Below are 21,494 nucleotides of genomic sequence, written 5' to 3' on the forward strand. Positions count from 1 at the left end.
ACATTTATCTCTTATCAAGCATTTCAGAGAAAGAGAAATAGGGATGAATTAGAGGCATTAAAAGTTCAAATTCACGAATTAGATGTGGAAAATTCTAAACATCCATGTATTGAAATATATATATATATATATATATATATATATATATATATATATATATATATATATATATATATATATATATATATATATATATATATATATAAATGTGTGCATTTAAATGTAAATTTAATCAATTTCTCTGTTCTAAAATTTCTAAATCCTTTCAGTATGTAAAACAAAAATAATTTGAATTTGGAACTTTTAGCTCGACAACTTCGTAAAATAGCATCTGAACGAACAATATAGAAAATTAAATCAGACACAGGAGAATTTCTTACTTCCTCTAAGGATATAAATAGTGGGTTCCAATCATTTTATGAAGCACTGTATTCGTCGAAAGGAAGTATAGATCCTACAGTTATTACTCAGTTTCTAGACCAACAAAATGTACCCTCATTAAATCAAGAGCAAATTGAGGAGCACGGAAATTACTATTGAAGAAATATCAGGTACGATAAAATCTCTAAAAGGATGTAAAACTCCGGGTCCAGACGGATTTTGTAATGAATTTTATAAAGCCTGCAACAAATTACTTTCACCTTATTTATATAGTGTTTATAAACAGACATTTATAGATCAGTCTCTGCCGTCCTCCCTAACCAAGGCAATTATTACTGTAGTCCAAAAAAAGGAAGGAACCCAGAGGAACTGGGTTCTTATAGACCTATTTCACTCTTAAACACAGATCAAAAAATTCTGGCACAAACTTTAGCATGCAGAATAAACACAGTAATTAGAAATTTGGTTCATCCAGATCAAAAGGGCTTCATACCAAAATGTAACCTTTCCTCTAATCTTAGGCATCTTTTTAACATAATTTACTCTTCAAGAGGCTTTCAGCAAGAGCTAGCCATTTTGTCATTGGATGCAGAGAAGGCATTCGATCAAATTGAATGACCTTACCTATTTGCCGTATTGAAGAAATTTAATCTCGGATATAATTTCATTTCAGGATTAAATTGTTGTACTTGCAAGTCTGTGTGCAAGAATTCTCACAAATCAAACAATGTCTTTTCGTTGTCACATTCAATGTCAATGTTCACTGTCACCCCTTTTGCTTGCGTTATCGATTGAGCCTTTAGCTGAGGCTATTAGAACACATACTGGAATTAAAGGCTATAAACCAGAAGTACTGAAAATAAATGAGTGCTATACGCAGACGATGTAATTTTATTTATTTCTGAGCCCAATAGTAGCATTCCAAATATCCTTAAACTGATAAATTACTATTGTACATTTGCAAGATATAAATCAATTTGGACAAGAGTGTGTTGATGCCAGTTTCTATCAAAGATTCTTCTTGGCTTCAGCATTTAGCCTTTAAAATTTCTTCAAAACAGTTTACATACCTAGGAATTCAGGTGACAAAAAAGTTTTCCAACTTATTTAAGGCCAATTTTCAACCCCTGTTATCGAAACTTAAATCCATGATCAATTTCTGGAGAACACTTCCTATATCTCTTGTGGGTAGGGTAAACGCAATTAAGATGATATTTCTCCCACAATTTTTGTATATAGTGCAGAACATTCCTGTATTTCTGCCCAAATCTTTTTTCAAAAAACTGGACACTATCCTGGTTCCTTTTGTCTGGAAGTATAAAGCCCATAGGATTTCTAAGCACCATTTGTGTAAACCCACAATACAGGGAGGGCTTGCCCTACCTAATTTTCTTTATTATTATTGGGCTGCAAACCTGAGGGCCTTGATGGAGGAGAACTGGTTGGTGTTGGAACAGGAGGAATGTCTCCCATATTCTATTAATGCAATACTTTTATCACCCAAAGGTATAGCTAGTTCACTTCATAATCATAACCCTGTTATTCATAACTCTGTTCGTATTTGAAAACAGTTAAAGACACATTTTAAATTCACCCAAATGTCATTTTTACTCTCTATCTCAGCCAACCCCTCTTTTTGCCCTTCAATGTTAGACAGTGCATTTGAGTTTTGGAAAAATGTAGGGTTATGAAACGTAGGGGATTTAAATATAAATGGAAAATTAGCTTCCTTTCAGCCGCTGTGTGAGAAATACAGTATTCCATCTAATCACTTCTTTCGGTACCTTCAAATAAGAGACTTTATGAAGTGTAATATTGCTAATTATGTCACCGCTACACCCATATACCTGGACACATTTCTGGAAAGATGTCTTAGAGATGGAAGTAACATCTCCCTGCTCTATAAGGGCTTAGAACAGCTGAAGAGTCCATCTATGGAGAACATTAAATCTGCCTGGGAAGAAGAACTTGCAGTAAAAATGAAGTCTGGGAACAAAGTCTTGAACTGGTCCACAGATGCTCCATTAATACAAGACATTGTCTCAATCAGTTTAAAGTGCTTCACAGGCTTCATTATTCCAAGTGTAAATTGCATCAAATATTTCCAGAAGTGTCTCCACTGTGAGAGAGGATAAAGTATACCATGTGTCAAAAATTTGATTGATGAGGGTCATAAAAGCCATCTGTTCTGGACACCTGTTTGTACCCCCCACCCCTCCCCTCCCTGTACACCCCGGTGACCTAGATATGAACTTACGACCCTAAGAAGGAATTTCTGTGAGGGAGGGTGAAAATGTGTTAAGATCTATGTGCTTTTTTTTTTAAACTGTGGAAAGGGATGAAATCATGAAAATGGTATAAGGGAAGTTTTTATTAAGGTTTTAAGTACACAGTGCATTTCAAGAAAAAAGGTTATGACACAAACAAAATGGGAACGATGTAATGATTGTTTTCGTAGTTGGAAAAGTGTAAAACGTTGTTAAAGTTGTAACAAATAAAAAAGGAAAAAAAAATAGGTTACTGGTTATTTATCTAAAACAACTAAACAAGTCAAAACTATCAGATGTGTTTTCGTTAAGCAACACGTGAAAAGATGTGAGAGCTTGTAAAAATGTAAAAAGGTGTTTTGTTACCAGCTAGAAAAGAAAGCATTTAGCATTTGTACCTTACCTCAAACTAAAAAAGAAATGAATGTAAAGCGGCGATACAAACCAGAAAACTTGGTGTTTGTCACGATGTTATAAAAAGTTAAAAACAAAAGAAAAAAGATGGTAGGCATTACGCGGATCAAAAATAAAATCCATCAGACAAGATACTTCAAATCAAATCTATGTTGTACTTTACCACTAACTATAACTTTAAAAATCGAGAGTGTTACTGACAGAGAGTTAGACGAAAGAAAAAAAGATCTCACAGTAAAGTGTCAAGGCATCTCCGTTGAGCGATACTGACAGCACCGCAGACACACTTAGAATGAGGCTCGGGGAATGCTCCGGAAAAAACCACGCCTCCAGCGCTAGAGACTGCCCCTGCTGTAGGCGTGATAGCTGTGTCAAATAGATTTAAATGTTAAAATAATTAAACTAAGTAGTTTTTAATAAATAGACATCAGTCCTTAATTAGTGAAAACTTTAAATCCGTTTAAACATAAGATCAATTTGTACTTTTAAATGATGTAGCTTTATGCGATTTTTATTTACTTTTAGTCTTAAAAATACAAAATAAAAAAATAATAATAAAAAACAGCACTGAAAAAAGCATTATTTGTTTTTAATGTATTAAGTTAATTACTCTAATCTACGACTAGTCTAAATTTAGACTATTGCCGTCGATATATCTTTTATTTTTGTCAAGCTTAATTTCTCAAGCTATGAAAATTAACACACACACACACACACACACACACACACACACACACACACACACACACACACACACACACACACACCCCGCCACCCATTCACACTTTCCTTCTGCCGAGTTTGTGTCGTGTTATCTAGTAAATAAAACAGACATATGTAGTTAAAAGTAGTCGGTTTAACAATATGACAGGAAAGAAATGTCTCGTCTCAGGTCGTGCAGCGAAACGTGACCGCACCGGGCATCTGGAGGGCTGTGTGATTACTGTGCCTGCATATCAGTTAGACATCAGCGGGCGTAAAAACATCTAAAGGTTTTTGGGGGTTTGCAACTCGACTGTAATCTAATTAGTTTTCCGGGGGGGGGTTCTGGTGTTGTAAACGGTTTAAAAAAAGTAAAAAAAAAAAAATAATTGTGTTTATTCAGGGATCAAAGGCAATTTAAAATTTATGGCTTAGACCTGTGATCGTGAGGTTATCTGACAGTTCATTTAGTGGGTCAAATGGGTGTGAAATCTTTTAACAAGTCAGACCATATAGGAAGATGTAATTTAATTCGAGTTAATTTAGTTTATTATAGTTACATTTATAATTTTTATTAACCCCTAGATCTTTCAACCTCAACATAAATGTACCGAGAATGCAAACAAGTACACAAACACAACCATACAATCATAAACACACACACACACACACACACACACACACACACACACTTTCCTTCTGCCGAGTTTGTGTCGTGTTATCTAGTAATTAAACCATACATATGTAGTTAAAAGTATCACCCATTTAACAAAATGACAGGTAAGAAATATCTCGTCTCAGATTGAAACGTGACAAACTTAGTAGTGATTCTTTAAATCCTGTTTATCAACTCTTTGAGATACTTAATCATTGAGACATTTCTATAGTCACATCTTTATTTAACATTTTCTAAAATGAGATCTGGTTTATTTCTATATTAAGTGTAAGTAAGTTGTATTCTTTCGTTGTCATATCTTTTACATTTTATTAAAATAGGTTCAACTGATTCAGGAAGATCACATTTAACACAAAGTCCAGACACATGTTTTTCCTCTTATAAATAATGACTGATTAAGTGCAATGTGTCCAATTCTATGGCGAGAGCTTCCTTTCTATCCCCAAAATTCTCCTTTCATTAAATTTGATGTCTGACATTTTAATGTTTTTATCTGATCCACTACCTTCTATTCCTATATGTGCAGGTATCTATACAAAATAAATATTTGTTTTTGGTTGTATTCTGAACAAACTCTGTAAAATGAATGACAAATTGTCTTGTTGAAGATTCGCCACACTTTAAACTAGTACTGCAAATGAGTCTGAACATATGACTACTTTAGGTATATTAATGTGTTCAACCCACTGAAGAGCCAAAAATATGACAATAATTTCTGTAGTATAAACAGACGGATGATTAGATGTTCTTTCAGGTATTCTATACCTACCCACTTGGAACATATGTGTCCTGTTTCAGGATCTTTAGATACATCTATGTATATGAGTTACTTTAAAACTATATGCTCTTTATTTTTTCTCAAGCTATGACAATTAACACACACAAACACACTTGCCTTCTGTCCAGTTTGTAAGTTTGTGTCGTGTTATCTAGTAAATAAAACAGACATATGTAGTTAAAAGTAGTCGGTTTAACAATATGAAAGGAAAAAAATATCTCGTCTCTGTTGCCTGCAATATCAGTTAGACATCAGCGGGTGTAAAAACATCTAAAGGTTTTTGGGGGTTTGCAACTCAACTGTTATCTAATTAGTTTTCCGGGGGTTCTGGTGTTGTAAATAGTCTGCTGCAGGTCGGCTAAAGTTTAAAAAAAAAATGTGTGTAATCAAAGTCAGGGATCAAAGGCGCGACAATTTCAAATTTATGGCTTAGGCCTGTGATCGTGAGGTTATCTGACAGTGAGTCTGAATACATCTATGTATATGAGTTACTTTAAAACTATATGCTCTTTATTTTTCATCTAAACAAAAGTCCTTGATGTTTTATTTTATTTTAATAAGCCATTCAAACTTACTTTAGTAGCCTAAATCATTGAATATGTCTTTTATTTTCTTAATATCAACTTCTGGCACGAAATTCTACATTCATAAATGTATGTTTCTCAAAACTCCCCGCGTTTGGTGGCATTTAAAGAGGAATTTGTGATGTATTTGGAGACGTTAAAAGAAATGAAAAGTCTCAAAGCAAGATTTTTGTATTCTTCATTAAAGGACTTCTTTAAGTCTGTTACTCCCCTACTTTTTCATTCTTTATCTTTTTCTTCAGTGTTGTTTTATTTATTTTACATTTATTTTGTTTTATGATGTACAGAGTGTGAACGAAAATTGAGTGTAATCTCAGACCATATTTGTAAATCTACCAGTAATGTACGCCTTTATGTTTTTAATGTTTAAAGCATCGAATAAAAAAGAAAAAACACCCACTAACACATCCCCTAACACCTCCCTAATAACGTTGGTCACAAAGGTTTAAAGGTATGTTAAAAGAGTTAAACAAAGTAACGTTTTTAATAAAAACACGTCAGTTCTTATTTGATGAAAACATTCTACCTGGTTTTAATATTAGACCGATGTTTTTACTTTAAAATTAGGTTAACCTATACCATTTTATTTTCATCTCAACAAAAATTCCTTGTTGGAAAAAATTGTTGTTTTATTTCATTTTAATAAGTCACTCACACATACTTTAGTAGTCTAAATCCTTGAATACGTCTTTTATTTTGTCAGTATTAACTTCTATCATTGCTATATCGTAGCTATATCAATTAAAACATGCGTTTAGGCATACACAAATCTAACTGGAATGAAATGTTTTGGAATGTCTTTGATTTTCTTACCAAAGAAACTTTAACAACATTACAGGAGAGGCTAAATATTTCGTCTCAAGTAGTGCCTAGAAACGTGTCTGGTGTCTGGAATCTGATGTCTTTGGGTTTACTGTTAGGACCATGTCAGCGAAGATTGTAAAACATCTAAAGGTTTTTGGGGTTTCCAACTCAGCTGTTATCTAATTAGTTTTCCGGGGGTTCTGGTGTTGTAAATGGTCTGCTGCAGGTCAACTAAAGTTTAAAAAAAATTGTGTGTAATCAAATTAAAGGATCAAAGGCGCGGCAATTTCAAATTTATGGCTTAGACCTGTGATCGTGAGGTTATCTGACAGTTCATTTAGTGGGTCAAATGGGTGTGAAATCTTTTAACAAGTCAGACCATATAGGAATTTGTAGTTTAATTCGAGTTAATTTAGTTTATTTTAGTTACATTTATTTTTATTAACCCCTAGATCTTTCAACCTCAACATAATTGTACCGAGAATGCAAACAAGTGCACAAACACAACCATACAATCATAAACACACACACACACACACACACATGTAAACATTACAGAAAACATGAACATGCAAACTAAATAAATACTAATATACACTCAAACAAGTAAAAAAATACACAAACAAACAAAATAGGTCACAAACACGAACATATCTATATAAGATTGAAAATGAGTTGTCCTAAGTTTTCTTTGAAACCAAAAGTGTTTGTTGGTACAAATGTCTGACAGAAATGTATACAATAGATTAGACGTCCTTTCTCACTTACCAAATGGTGTTGTTAACCATGATGTTTAAAATAGTTTTAAAAAAGTATTATTTTTTAGCTTTCATGCAGGATTCATGTCAGCACTCAAGTGTTTTAACAAGAGTCCAGAGACAGATGATAATAGATGTGTGAAGAAAAAAAAAATGTAAGAGGTTTTTAAGGATAGACTAAATGGTTTAGATTGTTTAAAACAATTGAGTTTACGCATTTCTCTTGAATGTGTGTACGGTAACCGCTGCATACATGAAACAGAACAAATACATAACTCATAAACGCATTGTGGTTAATAAAAAAAAGACTTATTTATCTAGCATAACTTACCTTCTTTTCATAACAATAAACATTCTTACGACTTTAACAACTGCAAACAAACGGTTTGGTTGGAAAAAAATAAAAAATAAAAACATATTGTGTTTTCTTAGTTAGAATGCTTATAGTTTGTAGTAAAATCACATATATAAGCTAAAAAAAATTTCTTCCAAACCATGCTGCTTTCACACACACACACACACACCTCACAAAACTGTCAACAAGGACCTTGAGTTTTTGTTATAACGTTTAGCTGTAGCTGAGACCTTGGTGGAATTATTTATGTACAGTTTTGGGGAGGTTACTATGAACGTTGTAATAGTTTATAGATCACAAATTAACCCATTTAATATCTAAAAGTTTAAAAAGTAATGTAACTGATAACATTTGATTACATGTTTTAAGACTTGTAATGTTTTCAACCGTTAATCTTTTGAAACGTGTAAACAGGACAGGTGTTAACATTAGAGTACTCAACAACTAATGACCGTCAGACTTTTCAAATCCTTCATTACTTAAATTAGGATTGTGATCATTTCATTTTAAAGCACAAACACCACGAAATCAGATTTGCTTGGAGATTAAATACATATTTAAAAACACAACAAGAAAGTTTAACAGCTATGATACTGTTTTTTAAATCAGGTTTTTGCACATCTATGAAGGGAAATGCCATGGCATCTAACAACGGTTGGTAAATCGGTTCAATTTAACAAATAAATATACATCGGCCAAATAGAAAATAAGCATACGTCTTTAACTCATGAAACATCTGACTCAATTTAATTATTTTTGTCACTGACTGTAACTGATTACATTTATTTTTAATCAAATGATATAATTTAACTATATGTAACTAGTTGATCCCCTAACACTGATTATGCGTTCTAACAAGAATAGTTGGTGAAAGAGTTCATTACCCTCTTTAACTTTAAAAATACGTACAATGTCCACAAACAAGGGGCTTGCTCTTAAAACAAGCTCCAGACACCGACTTGGAAGCATCGTAACAAGTATAGCCATTGCAGAAATTTGTTATAGAGATTCAGTAAGTTAAACTCTGGATGCACGATTGACCGACTTACGTTTGCCATATTATTACTTTTTCTAAAGATAAAGACAATTATTTGGTTTCAGGACACACGAATCCTAACGCCCAATGGTTCACAAGATAACATGACAACGGTTGCTCCATTACAGCATAGTCAACCCATTTTAGCCTGTTTTAGCACATCGTATTATTGTTGAATATAGTCGTTTGATCTAAATATGTGTTAACAGTTATTTTATTGTTGTTATATGTATTATATGTTTTTGTTTTACAAATGTAGTATGTTTACCTAATACCTCATTCAAGCTATGTAGATCTTCAGGTCAGGGAACTACAATACCCATCACACACCTCAGGCTTCAAACATGCCCGTCATGAATACATACTCATATAAATAAATAAAACTAAATAAAAAGACTCATATTCTTTTCTGTGATCTGTTTTAGTGATGCAAAGTTCGATTCACTTCTGAAAAATTATTTATTTGGACAGTTTGGTTCAATGAACCGATTCATAGGGTCCTTAAGTCGTTTTTGCAGTTACGTAGTACACTTTTTTTTTCTTCTAACAACTGAAGAGTCATTTTTGTTTCTGTGAATCATCTAAATAAATGTAATTGTGTGAACACATATTGGTGGTTATTATCTTTTGTTCATTTAAGTTAATTCTGAATCATCTAAAAAAAAAAAAAAAAAAAAAGTTAATTGTGTGAACACATGTTGGTGGTTATTATCTTTTGTTAATTTAAGTTAGTGATGTTTGTGTTTGCAGTTTTACTCACAGTGTCTCTGTCGTTGTTTAGCTTAAACATCAGTTTTTAGTCAGTTACAAAAGTGTCAGGCATTAAGTTTTTGTATTTTTAATTCACCTAATTATGACAGAGTTACAGGTTTCGGGTGTTTTTGAAAGTGTAAGCGGTGAAAACTTAAATGTGACCGTCGAGTAACGTTAGCTACTCAAACGAAGACAAATTGTGTAAGTGTTCATTAAGATGCAGAAATGAAAATAAGCGTACAAATATTCATAATGACAAGTACAATATAACCTAAAAACACTATAGACCCCCTGCTAAGTATACCTAAAATTTTCTAGAGCGGTGAGATATTTACATTTCCTGTACATTTATTCATTTAGCAGACGCTTTTATCCAAAGTGACTTACAGATGAGGACGGTGGAAGCAATCAAAAAACAACAAAAAGAGCAATGATATATAAATGTTTTAACAAGTCTCAGTTAGGTTAACACAGTACACATACCATGGGATTTTAAATAATATCATAAATAAAAAGAAAACAGATTGAATAAAAAAAGAATAGAGCAAGCTAGTGTTAGAGGTCTTTACACATACACACACATGCACACACACACACACGCATAAATAGATATAAACCGCAATGTTTTTTCATAGCGTTACACTTTGAACGATATGTTTCCATGACATTGTTAGCTCTTTCTGTTTGAATCTATTTACAGCAGTTTTCACCATCCTAATTGTAATGGTTTGGTCTTATGCTTAGGGCCTTATACGTTGTATTTTCTAGTTTTTTGCTCTCGTGTTAGTGGGTCTCTTATATTTCTGCGGATTTGGGTATTAAAATATTGCTTTAAACATCGTCTTCATTCGAGACGTTTACTTAACATCATTATATCTTCCTAGTTTATATCAGATATAATATATGTTGATTATTAATTATTATTGTTAATTGTTAACAAACAAAAAAGTTGCTGAACTCAGAGAACAGAATAGCGAGTGAAGTGGATCAATCTTTTATTTCAACACTATATTGTTGAATATACATTGATGTAGTGAAGAAAATTATCAAATTGTCATTAAAAACAAATAGTACTCATGACATTACAGGCAATCTAACCAGAATATAAAATCTCTGCAGATTAACATGTTTTGGTCCAATATAAAATCAACCAACGCTGCAACAATTTCACAGGTCATAGAATCATAATTTTTGGCAGCCAACAGCACACATTGATCTGTTATAGATGTACACAGATAGAGAACGTCATTAACGTCCATCTCATCTTCACATTCAGACATCACTTCCAGAATTTTACGTGCAGAAACATGCACTGGGTCCCTCCCGGTTAAAAATATGCTCGTCAAATCAGGCCATGTATATTTCAGTCTTCTTACAAGTTTCATTTGGTTACTGAGATTTGTTTCCCGCTTGCTATCGCCCGTACAATCGTGATTTGGGTCGCATTCCTTCTTGAGGATCTTTTGCATCAGTCTGATCATCTGTCCTCTGTAGTGTAGTTTAAAATCAGGGTCGATAATGTCTTTGACAAAACTGGTGTTTGCCGCAGCGCACTCCAGTTTTTCGACCTCATCAGCGCCGCTCCATTTACCCTCCATGGGTCAGTTGTGCAGCGTCAGACGACTTTTTCAGAATTCGATTCTTTTCAAGGCGTAAACTTTGCCCCTAATCGATATAGAACTGTCGCCGAATGCGGTAGTCCTGTTTTAATTCACGATAAATTTCCGGTTTATTGATTTATTGTATTGTTTGTTGTTCACAGCAGGCAACTGTAGCATTTATCAGCCGGCCTTTGTTGGTTTTAGTGAGCCACCCTCAACCCTTGTATGATGTACACGATGGGGGTTTGTCATCAGGAAGTCATAAACATTGGTCACGCCCAAGATGGCTCCGCCCAAGATGATCACTCAAGTCAGTCGTGATATTTTGATGATTAAAAGGTTGGATAATAATTAATAATCAACATATATTATATCTGATATAAACTAGGAAGATATAATGATGTTAAGTAAACGTCTCGAATGAAGACGATGTTTAAAGCAATATTTTAATACCCAAATCCGCAGAAATATAAGAGACCCACTAACACGAGAGCAAAAAACTAGAAAATACAACGTATAAGGCCCTAAGCATAAGACCAAACCATTACAATTAGGATGGTGAAAACTGCTGTAAATAGATTCAAACAGAAAGAGCTAACAATGTCATGGAAACATATCGTTCAAAGTGTAACGCTATGAAAAAACATTGCGGTTTATATCTATTTATGCGTGTGTGTGTGTGTGCATGTGTGTGTATGTGTAAAGACCTCTAACACTAGCTTGCTCTATTCTTTTTTTATTCAATCTGTTTTCTTTTTATTTATGATATTATTTAAAATCCCATGGTATGTGTACTGTGTTAACCTAACTGAGACTTGTTAAAACATTTATATATCATTGCTCTTTTTGTTGTTTTTTGATTGCTTCCACCGTCCTCATCTGTAAGTCACTTTGGATAAAAGCGTCTGCTAAATGAATAAATGTACAGGAAATGTAAATATCTCACCGCTCTAGAAAATTTTAGGTATACTTAGCAGGGGGTCTATAGTGTTTTTAGGTTATATTGTACTTGTCATTATGAATATTTGTACGCTTATTTTCATTTCTGCATCTTAATGAACACTTACACAATTTGTCTTCGTTTGAGTAGCTAACGTTACTCGACGGTCACATTTAAGTTTTCACCGCTTACACTTTCAAAAACACCCGAAACCTGTAACTCTGTCATAATTAGGTGAATTAAAAATACAAAAACTTAATGCCTGACACTTTTGTAACTGACTAAAAACTGATGTTTAAGCTAAACAACGACAGAGACACTGTGAGTAAAACTGCAAACACAAACATCACTAACTTAAATTAACAAAAGATAATAACCACCAACATGTGTTCACACAATTAACTTTTTTTTTTTTTTTTTTTTTAGATGATTCAGAATTAACTTAAATGAACAAAAGATAATAACCACCAATATGTGTTCACACAATTACATTTATTTAGATGATTCACAGAAACAAAAATGACTCTTCAGTTGTTAGAAGAAAAAAAAAGTGTACTACGTAACTGCAAAAACGACTTAAGGACCCTATGAATCGGTTCATTGAACCAAACTGTCCAAATAAATAATTTTTCAGAAGTGAATCGAACTTTGCATCACTAAAACAGATCACAGAAAAGAATATGAGTCTTTTTATTTAGTTTTATTTATTTATATGAGTATGTATTCATGACGGGCATGTTTGAAGCCTGAGGTGTGTGATGGGTATTGTAGTTCCCTGACCTGAAGATCTACATAGCTTGAATGAGGTATTAGGTAAACATACTACATTTGTAAAACAAAAACATATAATACATATAACAACAATAAAATAACTGTTAACACATATTTAGATCAAACGACTATATTCAACAATAATACGATGTGCTAAAACAGGCTAAAATGGGTTGACTATGCTGTAATGGAGCAACCGTTGTCATGTTATCTTGTGAACCATTGGGCGTTAGGATTCGTGTGTCCTGAAACCAAATAATTGTCTTTATCTTTAGAAAAAGTAATAATATGGCAAACGTAAGTCGGTCAATCGTGCATCCAGAGTTTAACTTACTGAATCTCTATAACAAATTTCTGCAATGGCTATACTTGTTACGATGCTTCCAAGTCGGTGTCTGGAGCTTGTTTTAAGAGCAAGCCCCTTGTTTGTGGACATTGTACGTATTTTTAAAGTTAAAGAGGGTAATGAACTCTTTCACCAACTATTCTTGTTAGAACGCATAATCAGTGTTAGGGGATCAACTAGTTACATATAGTTAAATTATATCATTTGATTAAAAATAAATGTAATCAGTTACAGTCAGTGACAAAAATAATTAAATTGAGTCAGATGTTTCATGAGTTAAAGACGTATGCTTATTTTCTATTTGGCCGATGTATATTTATTTGTTAAATTGAACCGATTTACCAACCGTTGTTAGATGCCATGGCATTTCCCTTCATAGATGTGCAAAAACCTGGTTTAAAAAACAGTATCATAGCTGTTAAACTTTCTTGTTGTGTTTTTAAATATGTATTTAATCTCCAAGCAAATCTGATTTCGTGGTGTTTGTGCTTTAAAATGAAATGATCACAATCCTAATTTAAGTAATGAAGGATTTGAAAAGTCTGACGGTCATTAGTTGTTGAGTACTCTAATGTTAACACCTGTCCTGTTTACACGTTTCAAAAGATTAACGGTTGAAAACATTACAAGTCTTAAAACATGTAATCAAATGTTATCAGTTACATTACTTTTTAAACTTTTAGATATTAAATGGGTTAATTTGTGATCTATAAACTATTACAACGTTCATAGTAACCTCCCCAAAACTGTACATAAATAATTCCACCAAGGTCTCAGCTACAGCTAAACGTTATAACAAAAACTCAAGGTCCTTGTTGACAGTTTTGTGAGGTGTGTGTGTGTGTGTGTGAAAGCAGCATGGTTTGGAAGAAATTTTTTTTAGCTTATATATGTGATTTTACTACAAACTATAAGCATTCTAACTAAGAAAACACAATATGTTTTTATTTTTTATTTTTTTCCAACCAAACCGTTTGTTTGCAGTTGTTAAAGTCGTAAGAATGTTTATTGTTATGAAAAGAAGGTAAGTTATGCTAGATAAATAAGTCTTTTTTTTATTAACCACAATGCGTTTATGAGTTATGTATTTGTTCTGTTTCATGTATGCAGCGGTTACCGTACACACATTCAAGAGAAATGCGTAAACTCAATTGTTTTAAACAATCTAAACCATTTAGTCTATCCTTAAAAACCTCTTACATTTTTTTTTTCTTCACACATCTATTATCATCTGTCTCTGGACTCTTGTTAAAACACTTGAGTGCTGACATGAATCCTGCATGAAAGCTAAAAAATAATACTTTTTTAAAACTATTTTAAACATCATGGTTAACAACACCATTTGGTAAGTGAGAAAGGACGTCTAATCTATTGTATACATTTCTGTCAGACATTTGTACCAACAAACACTTTTGGTTTCAAAGAAAACTTAGGACAACTCATTTTCAATCTTATATAGATATGTTCGTGTTTGTGACCTATTTTGTTTGTTTGTGTATTTTTTTACTTGTTTGAGTGTATATTAGTATTTATTTAGTTTGCATGTTCATGTTTTCTGTAATGTTTACATGTGTGTGTGTGTGTGTGTGTGTTTATGATTGTATGGTTGTGTTTGTGCACTTGTTTGCATTCTCGGTACAATTATGTTGAGGTTGAAAGATCTAGGGGTTAATAAAAATAAATGTAACTAAAATAAACTAAATTAACTCGAATTAAACTACAAATTCCTATATGGTCTGACTTGTTAAAAGATTTCACACCCATTTGACCCACTAAATGAACTGTCAGATAACCTCACGATCACAGGTCTAAGCCATAAATTTGAAATTGCCGCGCCTTTGATCCTTTAATTTGATTACACACAATTTTTTTTAAACTTTAGTTGACCTGCAGCAGACCATTTACAACACCAGAACCCCCGGAAAACTAATTAGATAACAGCTGAGTTGGAAACCCCAAAAACCTTTAGATGTTTTACAATCTTCGCTGACATGGTCCTAACAGTAAACCCAAAGACATCAGATTCCAGACACCAGACACGTTTCTAGGCACTACTTGAGACGAAATATTTAGCCTCTCCTGTAATGTTGTTAAAGTTTCTTTGGTAAGAAAATCAAAGACATTCCAAAACATTTCATTCCAGTTAGATTTGTGTATGCCTAAACGCATGTTTTAATTGATATAGCTACGATATAGCAATGATAGAAGTTAATACTGACAAAATAAAAGACGTATTCAAGGATTTAGACTACTAAAGTATGTGTGAGTGACTTATTAAAATGAAATAAAACAACAATTTTTTCCAACAAGGAATTTTTGTTGAGATGAAAATAAAATGGTATAGGTTAACCTAATTTTAAAGTAAAAACATCGGTCTAATATTAAAACCAGGTAGAATGTTTTCATCAAATAAGAACTGACGTGTTTTTATTAAAAACGTTACTTTGTTTAACTCTTTTAACATACCTTTAAACCTTTGTGACCAACGTTATTAGGGAGGTGTTAGGGGATGTGTTAGTGGGTGTTTTTTCTTTTTTATTCGATGCTTTAAACATTAAAAACATAAAGGCGTACATTACTGGTAGATTTACAAATATGGTCTGAGATTACACTCAATTTTCGTTCACACTCTGTACATCATAAAACAAAATAAATGTAAAATAAATAAAACAACACTGAAGAAAAAGATAAAGAATGAAAAAGTAGGGGAGTAACAGACTTAAAGAAGTCCTTTAATGAAGAATACAAAAATCTTGCTTTGAGACTTTTCATTTCTTTTAACGTCTCCAAATACATCACAAATTCCTCTTTAAATGCCACCAAACGCGGGGAGTTTTGAGAAACATACATTTATGAATGTAGAATTTCGTGCCAGAAGTTGATATTAAGAAAATAAAAGACATATTCAATGATTTAGGCTACTAAAGTAAGTTTGAATGGCTTATTAAAATAAAATAAAACATCAAGGACTTTTGTTTAGATGAAAAATAAAGAGCATATAGTTTTAAAGTAACTCATATACATAGATGTATTCAGACTCACTGTCAGATAACCTCACGATCACAGGCCTAAGCCATAAATTTGAAATTGTCGCGCCTTTGATCCCTGACTTTGATTACACACATTTTTTTTTTAAACTTTAGCCGACCTGCAGCAGACTATTTACAACACCAGAACCCCCGGAAAACTAATTAGATAACAGTTGAGTTGCAAACCCCCAAAAACCTTTAGATGTTTTTACACCCGCTGATGTCTAACTGATATTGCAGGCAACAGAGACGAGATATTTTTTTCCTTTCATATTGTTAAACCGACTACTTTTAACTACATATGTCTGTTTTATTTACTAGATAACACGACACAAACTTACAAACTGGACAGAAGGCAAGTGTGTTTGTGTGTGTTAATTGTCATAGCTTGAGAAAAAATAAAGAGCATATAGTTTTAAAGTAACTCATATACATAGATGTATCTAAAGATCCTGAAACAGGACACATATGTTCCAAGTGGGTAGGTATAGAATACCTGAAAGAACATCTAATCATCCGTCTGTTTATACTACAGAAATTATTGTCATATTTTTGGCTCTTCAGTGGGTTGAACACATTAATATACCTAAAGTAGTCATATGTTCAGACTCATTTGCAGTACTAGTTTAAAGTGTGGCGAATCTTCAACAAGACAATTTGTCATTCATTTTACAGAGTTTGTTCAGAATACAACCAAAAACAAATATTTATTTTGTATAGATACCTGCACATATAGGAATAGAAGGTAGTGGATCAGATAAAAACATTAAAATGTCAGACATCAAATTTAATGAAAGGAGAATTTTGGGGATAGAAAGGAAGCTCTCGCCATAGAATTGGACACATTGCACTTAATCAGTCATTATTTATAAGAGGAAAAACATGTGTCTGGACTTTGTGTTAAATGTGATCTTCCTGAATCAGTTGAACCTATTTTAATAAAATGTAAAAGATATGACAACGAAAGAATACAACTTACTTACACTTAATATAGAAATAAACCAGATCTCATTTTAGAAAATGTTAAATAAAGATGTGACTATAGAAATGTCTCAATGATTAAGTATCTCAAAGAGTTGATAAACAGGATTTAAAGAATCACTACTAAGTTTGTCACGTTTCAATCTGAGACGAGATATTTCTTACCTGTCATTTTGTTAAATGGGTGATACTTTTAACTACATATGTATGGTTTAATTACTAGATAACACGACACAAACTCGGCAGAAGGAAAGTGTGTGTGTGTGTGTGTGTGTGTGTGTGTGTGTGTGTTTATGATTGTATGGTTGTGTTTGTGTACTTGTTTGCATTCTCGGTACATTTATGTTGAGGTTGAAAGATCTAGGGGTTAATAAAAATTATAAATGTAACTATAATAAACTAAATTAACTCGAATTAAATTACATCTTCCTATATGGTCTGACTTGTTAAAAGATTTCACACCCATTTGACCCACTAAATGAACTGTCAGATAACCTCACGATCACAGGTCTAAGCCATAAATTTTAAATTGCCTTTGATCCCTGAATAAACACAATTATTTTTTTTTTTTTACTTTTTTTAAACCGTTTACAACACCAGAACCCCCCCCCGGAAAACTAATTAGATTACAGTCGAGTTGCAAACCCCCAAAAACCTTTAGATGTTTTTACGCCCGCTGATGTCTAACTGATATGCAGGCACAGTAATCACACAGCCCTCCAGATGCCCGGTGCGGTCACGTTTCGCTGCACGACCTGAGACGAGACATTTCTTTCCTGTCATATTGTTAAACCGACTACTTTTAACTACATATGTCTGTTTTATTTACTAGATAACACGACACAAACTCGGCAGAAGGAAAGTGTGAATGGGTGGCGGGGGTGTGTGTGTGTGTGTGTGTGTGTGTGTGTGTGTGTGTGTGTGTGTGTGTGTGTGTGTGTGTTAATTTTCATAGCTTGAGAAATTAAGCTTGACAAAAATAAAAGATATATCGACGGCAATAGTCTAAATTTAGACTAGTCGTAGATTAGAGTAATTAACTTAATACATTAAAAACAAATAATGCTTTTTTCAGTGCTGTTTTTTATTATTATTTTTTTATTTTGTATTTTTAAGACTAAAAGTAAATAAAAATCGCATAAAGCTACATCATTTAAAAGTACAAATTGATCTTATGTTTAAACGGATTTAAAGTTTTCACTAATTAAGGACTGATGTCTATTTATTAAAAACTACTTAGTTTAATTATTTTAACATTTAAATCTATTTGACACAGCTATCACGCCTACAGCAGGGGCAGTCTCTAGCGCTGGAGGCGTGGTTTTTTCCGGAGCATTCCCCGAGCCTCATTCTAAGTGTGTCTGCGGTGCTGTCAGTATCGCTCAACGGAGATGCCTTGACACTTTACTGTGAGATCTTTTTTTCTTTCGTCTAACTCTCTGTCAGTAACACTCTCGATTTTTAAAGTTATAGTTAGTGGTAAAGTACAACATAGATTTGATTTGAAGTATCTTGTCTGATGGATTTTATTTTTGATCCGCGTAATGCCTACCATCTTTTTTCTTTTGTTTTTAACTTTTTATAACATCGTGACAAACACCAAGTTTTCTGGTTTGTATCGCCGCTTTACATTCATTTCTTTTTTAGTTTGAGGTAAGGTACAAATGCTAAATGCTTTCTTTTCTAGCTGGTAACAAAACACCTTTTTACATTTTTACAAGCTCTCACATCTTTTCACGTGTTGCTTAACGAAAACACATCTGATAGTTTTGACTTGTTTAGTTGTTTTAGATAAATAACCAGTAACCTATTTTTTTTTCCTTTTTTATTTGTTACAACTTTAACAACGTTTTACACTTTTCCAACTACGAAAACAATCATTACATCGTTCCCATTTTGTTTGTGTCATAACCTTTTTTCTTGAAATGCACTGTGTACTTAAAACCTTAATAAAAACTTCCCTTATACCATTTTCATGATTTCATCCCTTTCCACAGTTTAAAAAAAAAAGCACATAGATCTTAACACATTTTCACCCTCCCTCACAGAAATTCCTTCTTAGGGTCGTAAGTTCATATCTAGGTCACCGGGGTGTACAGGGAGGGGAGGGGTGGGGGGTACAAACAGGTGTCCAGAACAGATGGCTTTTATGACCCTCATCAATCAAATTTTTGACACATGGTATACTTTATCCTCTCTACTGTGTGACAAATGTTAATTTTTAGATGCCAGCCTGACTTATTTCTTGTGTCCCAAATTACAGAGTTTCTGGAACAAAATATCCCAACTTTTTTCAGATACAATGGACATTCCTATTGAACCAGTTATTAATTATATTTGGAGTTTCTGAAGAATTTGTGAGACTTACACGGGTACAACAACAGTTTGTTTCATATGGGTTGATCCCTACCAAAAAAAAAAAAACGTATCCTTTTGTTTTGGAAGAAAAAATATGTTCCAACTCTTAAATTGTGGAGACAAGTAGTTGACAAGTACACTAAATTCTGAAAGAATCAGGTATAGCCTAATAGACAAGATTGTGTTATTTGAAAAAAATGTGGTCCCCTTTTATTTCCTTTTTACATACCTGTGATTAATATGTTTATTATGCCTTCAGTACCTACTTTTACCACTGGATGGCACTTAAGGGTCTGTTTTTTTGTTTGTTTGTTTTTTTGGGTGGGATGGGGATGGGGGGTGGATGTTTATTTGTTAAAAATTTATTTTGCATTGTATTTTGTACAAATATATTTTTTTGTATTTTGTACAATGTTTGTGTTTTTTTTAAAAAAAAAGTTTATTTACAAGTGACCATCTGCTAACATTTCTAATAATAAAAATATTTAAACCAAAAACTACATAACCTACATATCCACATCTGGTTAAACTGCTATTTAATACAGAACAAAAATGTCTCAATTTAACTCATCCTATGCCTCAGTTATTATACATGTCACAATATTGTCATTAATAAGACAGAACTGGCACTGTATTTATAGTACTTCAACCCACTGTTATTATTTGCTTCTGCAATCCTGCATGTTTAATGCATAGTATACAGTCTTGTGTCGACAAAATCCACTAAAACTCCATGCAAGACACTGCTGTGAATACATTTCAAAAGAATCATAAATTACACTGATATTTCTCACAGTTAGATTACCATGTAAAGCAAATGAATGCATAGCTAATTAAACCTACACTTATGAGAAGAGGAGAGAGAGCGAAAATATTGACTTTAAGTAGCTTTTAGTATTCAGTGTATTCCATTATGTCTTTCATTATCCCATAATAACTTATTTCTTAGCAGCTTGAAAACATAAGCTACAGGAATTTTTGCTACGTTTTTACACTTCAATATGACTTAGATTACAGAAGCTACTACTACATAAGCAAGAAAGTAAACGTGCAATTTATTATTGCTTCAATTCTGACATAGTGACTGTAAAGTATCAACACATGCAGAGACAACAAAGTGCAGCACCTCAACATTGGCTAAAGCTATTTCAACCACACCCAAAATCTGGAAAAAGATTGGTATCTTTTTGGCTCTATTTAGAGGAAAACCATTTAGTCTAGTGATACTGACTAAGGGGGTTGCAGACAGCCTGTGGAGTTACAACTGCCAAGCTATGTGTGCTGTATGTTTGGCACACACACGGTTGATTCCGGCCCCTTTACCATCTGTTATTGGCTATTTCAAGCTCTCAGTTTCACATGGAGCAAAAGCATGAATCAGCTGTGCAGTTTTATTTACAAATGCACCTTCGCTTCAGCCTTTGATTGCTATTCAAGGTTGCCTCTGCCATTATGCTTGTTGCTTTCCACAGATTCTAATGCACAGCTTACATTAAACTGAATATAAGTGATATACAAAGCAATACACTTTAGTGGAAATGATGGGAAGTATATTTTTATATCCCTTTACTGTATTTCCCTTTTCATCAGTTTCAGGGAATGGGTACCAAGGTTTCATCTTATTTTCCACTTCTGCTGCCCTCTTATGTAACATAATTCCCATGATGCTAAAAGCAAAATTTGGCATTTGGAAGAATCTGGGTTAATGCATTCTCAGCCAGACAATAGAAGGAAACTATATGGGTGGAGGAGGTATATCAAAAGCAGTTTTAAATGTTTACACTTAAAAGCATCAGGTCAAATGATGAAATTCATTTAAAAAATATATCTGCTATTTAAAATAGATTGACATTTTGTGAATGTTTTGTGTAAATGTATCCCATGATTAATGGGATTAATAACTTTTAGTATTTATTGTTTTTAAACTTAATACTTTTTACATTTAAAGTAGCCTATTTAT

Source organism: Carassius gibelio, chromosome A8 (genome assembly GCF_023724105.1).
Source record: "Carassius gibelio isolate Cgi1373 ecotype wild population from Czech Republic chromosome A8, carGib1.2-hapl.c, whole genome shotgun sequence".
In the NCBI taxonomy this organism is placed as follows: domain Eukaryota; kingdom Metazoa; phylum Chordata; class Actinopteri; order Cypriniformes; family Cyprinidae; genus Carassius; species Carassius gibelio.